The sequence below is a fragment of the Carcharodon carcharias genome, chromosome 9, assembly GCF_017639515.1.
Source record: "Carcharodon carcharias isolate sCarCar2 chromosome 9, sCarCar2.pri, whole genome shotgun sequence".
NCBI classification, from domain to species: domain Eukaryota; kingdom Metazoa; phylum Chordata; class Chondrichthyes; order Lamniformes; family Lamnidae; genus Carcharodon; species Carcharodon carcharias.
The window spans coordinates 99275165-99285593 of record NC_054475.1 but is presented as its reverse complement, the minus strand read 5'-3'; positions in this window follow the sequence as shown (position 1 = coordinate 99285593).

The following is a 10429-nucleotide window of genomic DNA, read 5'->3' as shown; positions in this document are numbered from 1 at the left end:
TAAATGGAACACAAACCCATGGGATGGCATGGTGCTTTTGGAAGGTAGGGAAGGAAAGCTGGTGGTGAAGTGCCACTAAGGAAGAGGTTGTCTGTTCTCTATTTAACAGGGAGAGATTGGCATTAACATTCTGCGGGGCTCTTTTGCTGCTGTAGTGAAATTACGGCAGAAGCTCTGCAGGAAGAGGGTAATCAACCTTTGCTTTCACTCTTGTGAAAATGCATGCTAATTTTTCCAGGTGTTCTGTTAATCTCCTGCCGGAGGACCTCAGGTGCCTTTTTACCCCTGTTCAACAAGAGAAAGAAAAAAATGTAAAAGGAATCTAACAAGTGATAACCTGTGAAGATGGAAAGAGAAATGTAGGAGAAGAAAGAGTGAGGAGGAGAGGAGATAACCATAAAAAATTTAGATCTGGAAGAGAAGAAAAATATATCAATGTATCTGTCATCTCTAGCTGCCCATTTGAAAGGAAAATTTAATCAAGTTTGTTTCTGGGATTGAGGTACATGCTTACAAGTAAAAGCCACATTGGTAGGATTTGTCCAATAACAGCCCTGCTTTACGTGATGGTACATAGAAGCTTCAGCTTCAGCAGGGAATGTACTGTATGCTAATGATACTGCAAAGGATCTGGATTGTTGCCCATTCTGGTGAAAAGCCTTATTTGAAATGGCTGAGGAAACTGTTGTAACACAGTATTTTACTGAGATCATATGCAACCTAACAGAAAAGGAGAGACTGCAACTTTAATTACATATATAGTTGCCCAACTTTCTCTCTAGCAGGCTTTTTGCTAGCACACAGCTTCTCTTGCACTTGATAGTTTGGATGGTTTTGTAATTAATTTTCAGGAGTTGCAGATTGAAGTGAAAGTAGTATTAAGGTATTAAGCCAGTAGATCACCTCTTCATCAATGATCTGCATCCAACTGCTGAAACATGTGAAAGACTAGGAATATTTGAATGACAGACAGCCTAAGAATATTAATTCATTATCTTGTGATCAAGATGCAATATTTATAACTGTAAACAATTTTCGTCTTCTTACCTATGAAGGGTATACTTACCATAGTGTGCAGCAAAGGGTCGTTAGATTGATCGGATGAGTGAGCTAACCTCTGAAGAGAGATTGAAAGAATGGGATTATATTCTCTGGAATTTAGAAGAATGAGAGTAATTTTATTGAAATGTATAAAATTCTGAGAGGGTTTGATGCTTGGAGGTTGTTTCTTCTGATTGTAGAGTCTAGAACTAGGGAGTCACGGACTTAGGATATGGGGCTAGCCATTTAGCACTGAGATGAGAAGAAATTTCTTCATTCAGAAGGTTGCAAATCTTGGCAATTCTCTAACCACCCACACCCGAGGGCTTTTGAAGCTCAATTGTTGAGCACATTCATGACTGAGACTGATAAATTCTTGGGCACTAAATGTTTCAAGGACTATGGGGATAGGGTGGGAAAGTGGAGTTGATAAAGAAGTTCAACCATAGTCTTCTTTAATGATGGAGGGGCAGTACAGCCCACTTCTGCTCAAGGTCTTGTTCTTGTAATGCAGCTGTGTCATTGACAAACACAGAGTGTTTTTTACATGGAAATTTCTAGGCTTCTATTGGTACATGAATATATGTGCCTCTCTAAATGATGAATGAGTGTCAGTGACTCTGATACCAGTGCTATGACACAATAGGAAAAAAAATGTTCACTAAGCATCTGGAATTTTCTGCTGCTTTGACATTGTTCTGGATAATCTCTTTTATGACAATTCACAACAAAACACAATTGTAACAACATAGAAGTTAGACACAATTACTTGCAACACATCATTGCTGTTGACTACCGTCTAAGCACAGCTAAGAGACTGTTCTGGGAAGCATCCTTTAAAGGTAAACAGTTCAAGGATTAAACATTTGGTGCTGCTGTTGTCGTGCACAAGGATGTCCCTGATGCAACGGCTGTTGTCAGCTTTCCTCGGCGGCCTCTGTTCCATTGCTTCCCTTTTCTGCTTCCAGCCTAAACGTTTCAGCCATGGCCTAGGTGGTGCTCGGTGAGTAAACTGGAGTAATTTTACAACCTAATACTGACACCGTCCACTCAATTTTGCATAGATGACAAGATGGCTACATTTTTTGTCAGCAAGAAATTCCATTTCTAAATAGCTTGTTTTGGAGCATGTACAACTATTTGTCACTAGGGAAACAAGCTCCCAGAACGTCTGTAACAATCATGATTTGGGAAAGATTTATAAGTGACTTACATGCCAACAGACTTGTTTAAAGGCTGTACTTGGGCTTCCAAAAACCGTGGCATTTTAGTCAAGCTTCCACCATAACTTTCTATTGTACTTAGCTTTTATAGCACAAAGCAGGCAATTGTTCTGAGTTGCCAAAACCACCTGCCATTCTTGAAGGCTGAACAATACCACGATTGGTCAACAAAATTCATGCGAGCAAATGTTGCTGATATGTTTGCGCACTGCAGTGTTTCCTAAGAGTTTAATTTACAGGTATGACTTACCTCTGTTCCTATAGATAAAGCTGCCAGTATGAGATGAGCTGCTGGTAAGGTGAGCTTGCTTGTGCAAAGTGAGTCTGATGGTGCAGAGTAAGCATGCTGGTGCTTTGGTTTTCATGACTCACTTTATCTATTGTATGTTCTATAATTATTGGGGGAGATTTCTCACAAAGTTCTCCAATACACCTGTTTTAACTTTGGCAGAAGATTAGCAGAACCCTTGAAGAAATTATGTAAATGACTATTCATAGTTGACCCTTAGCAACAGACTTATCTTGTAACAACAAGCTAATCTGTTAGGAAATATTTTAGTGCCACGCGGTTCCATCTTGAAATCCCAGGGAAGCCATCTGGGAATGGATTTGCATAGGAGTGGAATGTTGACCCACATCATGGATGCAGGACAGGGCCAGAGCCATACCTGGGATCAGATGATGCTTCCATCTCTGTAACATCATCTGACTCTATCCCTGGACCACTTCGTCTGTTTCTAAAATCCTCACCTGTGCTTTTGTCACCTCCAGACTGAACTATTCCAATGCTCTTCTGACTGGCCTCCCATTTTCCACATTCCATACATTTGAGGCCTGCACCCTAACTCGCAACAGGTTTTGTTAACCGTCACTTCTGTACTCACTGAGCTACATTTGTTCCTGTTCTGGCAATGCCTCAATTTTAAAATTCTTACCATTGTTTCAAAATTCCCTCATGGCTTTGCTTTCCCTATTTCTGTAACATCCTCCAGCCCTAAAACCCTGCAAGAAATCTGCACTCCTTCAAACCTGGCTCCTTGCGGATCTCCGATTTTAATTGCTCCACCATTAACAGCCATGCTTTCGACTGCGTGGCCCCTGAGCTCTGGAATTCCCCCTCTGAACCTTTCCTCCTCTCTACTCTTTAAAATGTTCGTTAAAACTTACCTCTGACCAAGGTTTTGTTCAGCTGTCCTAATATCTCCTTAAGCATCTTGGTGTCAAATTTTGTTTGATAATGCTCCTGTGAAGGTTCTTGGGAGATTTTATATTAAAGGCACTATATAAATGCAAGTTGTTATTGATTGTTGTTACTGCAGGCAGATGCATGTGGCACTCACAATGCCGATGGAGCATCTACCTCCGGTGGGTAGAAGGGAATTTGTTTATGGCTCCTTGTGCAGCATAAGTATGTGCCTGGTCAACTGGAAGCAGCAGCGATAAGAAATAAAAATTCCCCAGTTTGCCAAAAGCCTATTTCTACATATAATCAATCTCACATGTCAGTTACAATGCTGGATGCCAGGGATGCATAGGTGTTCCTTGTTCCCAATATTGTTATGGTACAAATGATGGAAATCATACCCAATGACAATTTTTTAAAATTAATTTTACGAGATGTGGATGTCGCTGGATAGCCCAGCATTTATTGCCCATCCCTAATTGCCTTGAGAAGGTGGTGGTGAGCTGAATTCTTGAAGCACTACAGTCCATGTGGTATAGGTATACCCACAGTGCTGTTAGGAAGAGAGTTCCAGGATTTTGACCCAGCGACAGTGAAGGAACGGCAATATATTTCCAAGTCAGGATGTTGAGTGGCTTGCTAGGCAACTTCCAAATGATGGTGTTCCAATGTATCTGCTGCCCTTGTCCTTCTAGATGGTAACAGTACTTGATTTGTAAGGTACTGTCTAAGGAGCCTTGGTGAGTTTCTGTAGTGCATCTTGTAGATAGTACACACTGCCGCTACTGTTTGTTGGTGGTGGAGGGAATGAATGTTTGTAGATGGCCTGACAATCAAGTGGTTGCTTTGTCCTGGATGGTGTCAAGCTTCTTGAGTGTTCTTGAAGCTGTACTCATTCAGGCAAATGGAGAGTATTCCATCACACTCCTGTCTTGTGCCTTGTAGATGGTGGACAAACCTTGAGGGGTCAGGAGGTAAGTTACACTCTGCAGGATTCCTGGCCTCTGACCTGCTCTTGTAGCCACAGTATTTATATGGCTAGTCCTGCTCAGTTTCTAGTCAATGGTAACCCTCAGGATGTTGATAGTGGGGGATTCAGCAATGGTAATGCCACTGAATGTCAAGGAACAATGGTTAGATCCTCTCTTGTCAGAGATAGTCATTGCCTGGCACTTATGTGGCATGAATGTTACTTGCCACTTGTCAGCCCAATCCTGGATATTGCCCAGGTCTTGCTACATTTGGACATAGACTGCATCTATGAGGAGTAGCGAATAGTGCTGAACATTGTGTAAACATCAACGAACATCACCACTTCTGACCTTATGATGGAAGGAAAGTCATTTCTGAAGCAACTGAAGATGGTTGGGCTGAGGACACTATCCTGAGGAACTCCTGCAGTGATGTCCTGGAGCTGAGATGACTGACCTCCAACAACCACAACCATCTTCCTTTGTGCTAGGCATGACTCCAATTAGTACAGTTTTCCCCCGATTCCCATTGACTCCAGTTTTGCTAGGGCTTCTTAATGCCATAATCAATTAAATGCTGTCTTGATGTCAAGGGCAGTTATTCTCACCCCATCTCTGGAGTTCAGCTCTTTTAACCACGTTTGAACCAAGACTGTAATGAGGTACTGGCAGAACCCAAACTTACCATCAGTGAGCAGGTTATTGCTAAGCAAGTGCCACTTGATAGCACTGTTGATGACCCCTTCCATCATTTACTGATGATGGAGAGTAGACTGATGGGGCAGTAATTGGCCAGATTGGATTTGTCCTGTTTATTGTGTACAGGACATACCTCGGCAATTTCCCACATTGCTGGGTAGATGCCCATGTTGTAGCTGTACTGGAACAGCGTGGCTATGGGCGCGGTAAGTTCTGGAGCACTAGCCTTCAGTACTATTGCTGGAATATTGTCAGGGCCCATAGCCTTTGCAGTATCCATTGCTTTCAGCCATTCCTTGATCTCACGTAGAGTATACTGAATTGGCTGAAGACTGGCATCTGTGATGCTGGGGACATCCGGAGGAGGCCGAAATGGATTTTCCACTCGGCACTTCTGGCTGAAGATTGTTCGTGTGCTTCAGTCTTATCTTTTGCACTGATGTACTGGGCTCCTCATCATTGAGGATGGGGATGTTTGTGGAATGTTCTCCTCCAATGAGTTGTTTAATTTTCCACTACCAATCACAACTAGATGTGGCAGGACTGCAGAGCTTAGATCTGATCCATTGATTGAGTAATCGTAGTCGCTTAGCTCTATCTATCACTCGCAATTATGCTATTTGGCACACAAGTATTCCTGTGTTGTAGCTTGACCAGGTTGATACCTCATTTTTAGGTATGTCTGGTGCTGTTCCTACCATGTCCGCCTGCACTCTTCATTGAACCAATATTGATCCACTGGCTTGGTGGTAATGGTAGATTGGGTGATATGCCGGGCCATGAGGTTACAAATTGTGATTGAATACAATTCTGCTGCTGATGGTCCACAGCACCTCATGCCCAGTCTTGAGTTGCTAGACCTGTTTGAAAAATCTATCCCATTTAACATGATGGTAGTGCCACACAACACGATGGAATGTGAAAATAGCACTTTGTCTGCACAAGGACTGTGTGGTGGCCAGTCCTCCTGATACTGTCATGGCAGATGCATCAGCAGCAGGCATGTTGGTAAGGATGAAGTCAAGTATGTTTCTCCTTTTTGTTCGTTCCACCACTGCCTGCTGCAGACCCAGTCTAGCAGCCATGTCCTTAAGGACTTGGCCAGCTCGGTCAGTAATGGTACCACTCTTGATGATAGAAATTGAAGCCACCCAGAGTACGTTCTGCACCCAAGTGGACTACTCATTCATCAACTGAGGGGGTCGCGGTAATCAGCAAAAGGTTTCCTTGCCCATGTTTGATGCTGTGAGACTTTGTGGGGTCTGGAGTCGATGTTGAGGACTCCCAGGACAACCCCTCCTGATTGTATACCTTTCTATTGGGTCTGTCCTAATGGTGGAGCAGGTGTCTGGTACATGCTATGTAAGGCATGATTCCGTGAGTAGGATTATGTCAGACTCTTGCTTGACTAGCCTGTGAGACAGTTCTCCTAATGTTGGCACTGGTGTTAGTAATAAGAACCTTGTAGGGTTGACAGGGCTGGGTTTGCCCTTGTCATTTCTGGTGCCGAGGTTGATGCCTTTTAGTGATTTTGATACAAATAAATGCTAGGCCATTTAAGAGTAAACCACATTGCTGCAGATCTGGAGGCCAGCCCGGGTGAGGACAACAGATTTAGTGAACAACAATCGACAATGATTTCACAGTTTTAATTCTAGATTTTTATTGGCTTCAAGTTCCACCATCTGCCATGGTAGGATTTGAACCCAGAACAGCACCCTATGTCTCTGGAGTACCAGTCTAGTCACAATACCACCTCCCCCCATTTTGGAGTGCTATCTCACAGGCTAGCCATTTCGCCCATTTGTATATCATAATAAAGACTTTGCTTCCAGTAGAATTTTTTATGGTTGAAAAAGGAGGTGCACACCCAATGTAGCCAAACTTTGTCCCAAAATCCAATCCCTGACAACCTAGATTAACAGCATCTTCCTGCTTTCAAGCTCTGAGAATTTTTGGGCTCAACTTTAAACATGACATTTGTTGATTGTTAATAACATCATAGCAAACGACATGGGGTTGAATTTAGCCTAAGCGAGGAGTTTAGAAAAGGCTCCTGGTGAATGGGCAGCCTGATTTACACGGCGCCCAATTGTTTTTCTGTGGAAGTCAAATAGAGCTGAGTGTAAAACAAGCTGCAAATTCACTATCAGCCTGTTTTGTGCTACTTGCATAGAACAATTTCATCCACTCTTACTCTGAATTCAACAGTGTTCTCCTAATCTTCCACAGTAAATTTGGAGAACCATTACCAGAAATCTTGGAGAAATGGCGTAAATGGCTGGTATTAACCATTTCCCTTGTTTCTCTGGGAGTTCCACTGATCTCCTTCTGGAAAACCCCTATGGAAATTCCAGGCATAAAGGTTAGAGGGCAGCAGCAATTCCACAATGAAATGAAAATCAAACATTTAGCATTATTGGAATTTTCCACTTCATTTTGAAAAGATTCTGACTTCCACAATACAAAAAACTATTGTGAATGTAGATAAACTGGTTCCATCTAAATTCTTTTCACCTACATAGAAATACAGAATGCATATTTTGAAAACCATAGCAATCTGTCATTATTTGAAGAGTTGCAGTTTCCCTTTCAGATGTAATAATTGGGAACTTACATAAATTGACTTTTATAACCACACCCCTGATATGGATCTTTTGTTCACATTGTCTGAGTTTTATGCTGTTTTTAAAATGTACAAGTCTGTAAACAAACTGCTTCTTTATATTTTCTGACAGAAATCTGGGCAATTTGTTTGAACGGTTGTATGAACGGGCTCTTCGGCTATTTCGAAATACCATGTGACCTTCCAGTCCAGCTTGAAGTCCCAGTAGCTATGAGTCCAGAGTTGGTGTCAATATCTCTGCTCTCCTAAGTGTAGAGATCTCTGCTGACAGATTCGCTGTCCTTTGCCACAGATTTCCAGCTTTACTTTGCCATCTGCCTATTACAAATGGCTGTACCTGTAATATCTTTCTCAGGAGGTATTTTGCAAATAATCTGAATTATGGTCTGGTTGGTGGGTTATTCTAGCAAAGCATGAAAATTACTTTTATCAGTCGGACAGAACATGAGAGATTTACTTGTTACGTTTTAGTGCTGTTTATAAAACTCCAACTGATAAAAGGGGTGGGCAGTTCTACACAAGTTTAAGTTAAGTAATTTGATGAAACCCATTAAAATAATCACTCCCACAAGGTGAACTCACTATGCGGTATGCTGTCTGTCAGAATTTATGAATGATTAATTTCCTTTGCTACAACATTTTATATAATAGATAATACAATATGGAGCCTAAATCTAATGCACTTCTTGGACTCCATCTAAAGGCTCAGCCATCTCCAAACTACCAGTACTCTAGCAACAGCTATGGATCTTTTGAAAGGAACAACTTCTAATTAGATCAAATTAGATTGTTTTAAATATGTGCAAATTTCCTACCAGTGGGAAAGAGTATCTAACATGATAGGCATGAGGAATAACTAAGGAGAAGTGCTTAGGGATGCTAAGAATTAGAAGGAAGACAGGAAAAGTGGTGTCATCTCCTTCAAGAAGAGCTCAAAAGACAGTCAAGATTATTGGGGTCTTAAAACAGCAGATGCCTTGACCAATAAGGGGCAACTTACTTACAGCAACCTTTTTTTTTATCCTTGCATGCTACAAATAACTGCTGTCAACTACTAAATTTATCCTGTCAAAGGATTTTACCATGGAGGTAAAAGAACAGGCTGACAAAGTCACAGCTGAGCAAAATGGTAAAGTGACAATGAAGAAATAGTTGCTGATACATTAAAGAAAGAAAACTGATACTTTAGGTATTATTTCAAGATGCCTTCCATTGAGTGCCAAAGCTGCCCCTTATATTAAACCTACAATTCCCATCTGCAAAGTAGTTTTCCCAAAACCATCTTCATGTACACAATCCTGCACAGTTCTCTACAATCATCTGTTGCCATCTTTTACTGTGCTCCTGTTTTATTCTAATGGAGTTTGGTGTATTTATTCAACAGCTCAATGAAAAATACTGCAGTGGAATTTTCCCAGATACCACAATGTCTCTCAGTCCCTCAAAGCGAGGTGGACACTTGCCACAGAACCCATGGCAAGAGCTTGCGTGTGGAGCTTTTTAATGTGGGGTTGCAATTGTCTTGCAGCTACCATACAGTGCTAGCTGATCAGCAAACTCTCCCACTCTTGCTACCCACCATAGGCGTGTTGGAAGGATTTATAGGTTGACAATCAAGCTGCTTTGCCACACCATGTGTACACACATGTTCTGTGGCCATCAAGTCTAGAGGTGGGACAAGTGACTCATGTAGATAAGTTCATTTGAATGGAAATCTCAATTTATAAACAAGCACTGTGAGATCTGAAACTTTAGATAATAAAGCAGAAATAAGAACCAGGCTGAACCTCTGTCAGCCTGACCTTCAGCAGACTAGACTATTCGTTTCTCCTAACACATGGACAATGATTCACCTCTTGTCTTTCCTTCTCAACTTTACTATCTATTTGCTTCGGAGTGAATATAGCTGTACTGGCTCTTGGTAGAGGTGATAATAATATTTGGTGCTCTGAAGTGTTGGTTTATTGGGGACAGTGTTCTGGTTTCTCTGTTCTCCCATTACTGGAAAAAAAAACAGGACGGAACCAGACAATAAAATGCAGCCTCAAGCAACCATGATTAAGCACCTTTCAATGCATGATGCTCAAGTTGAATATGTGCTGTGAGATGGACAGTTACCAGGACAACATTATATGATACCATGCTTCCAATCATCCCCCAATTTCTGATGTTCTCCTGGTCAATTATATTAAAGGTGCTCTGCAGAAAAGGTTAACCGCACCTTGACCAGCAGAAAAATATTACAGAAATAGTAAAAGAACTTAGAATAGAGACAATACAATACAGCTGCATGGCTTTAGAGCAACACTGCATGCTACAAGTTGAAGGTCTGTAGTACTTGTGTAAAGTTCTTTAAGAACTGTTGCTGTGTACACAGGTTGGCATATGCATTTCATAAAAGTGGAAATAGATTAATTCCTAAGCTTTTTTTAATGCAAATCATTTATTGCCCTAGTTTTATTATGGCAGGGTAACCTTTTTTTACTGCTTAGTATCTATCAGCGTGAAATATTGGCATAAATTACATTTTTGCATGCCTAGTTGTGGCTGGTGGTTACCTTGCATCGCAAAATTGTTGCTGCACTTAGGCAGATTACCAGAGATCTGATATCTTTTTCCCAACATCCTGTTACCTGGGGATTTGGGACACAGCATCATCTCTTCTGCAACCTCCTTCCATGCCCTT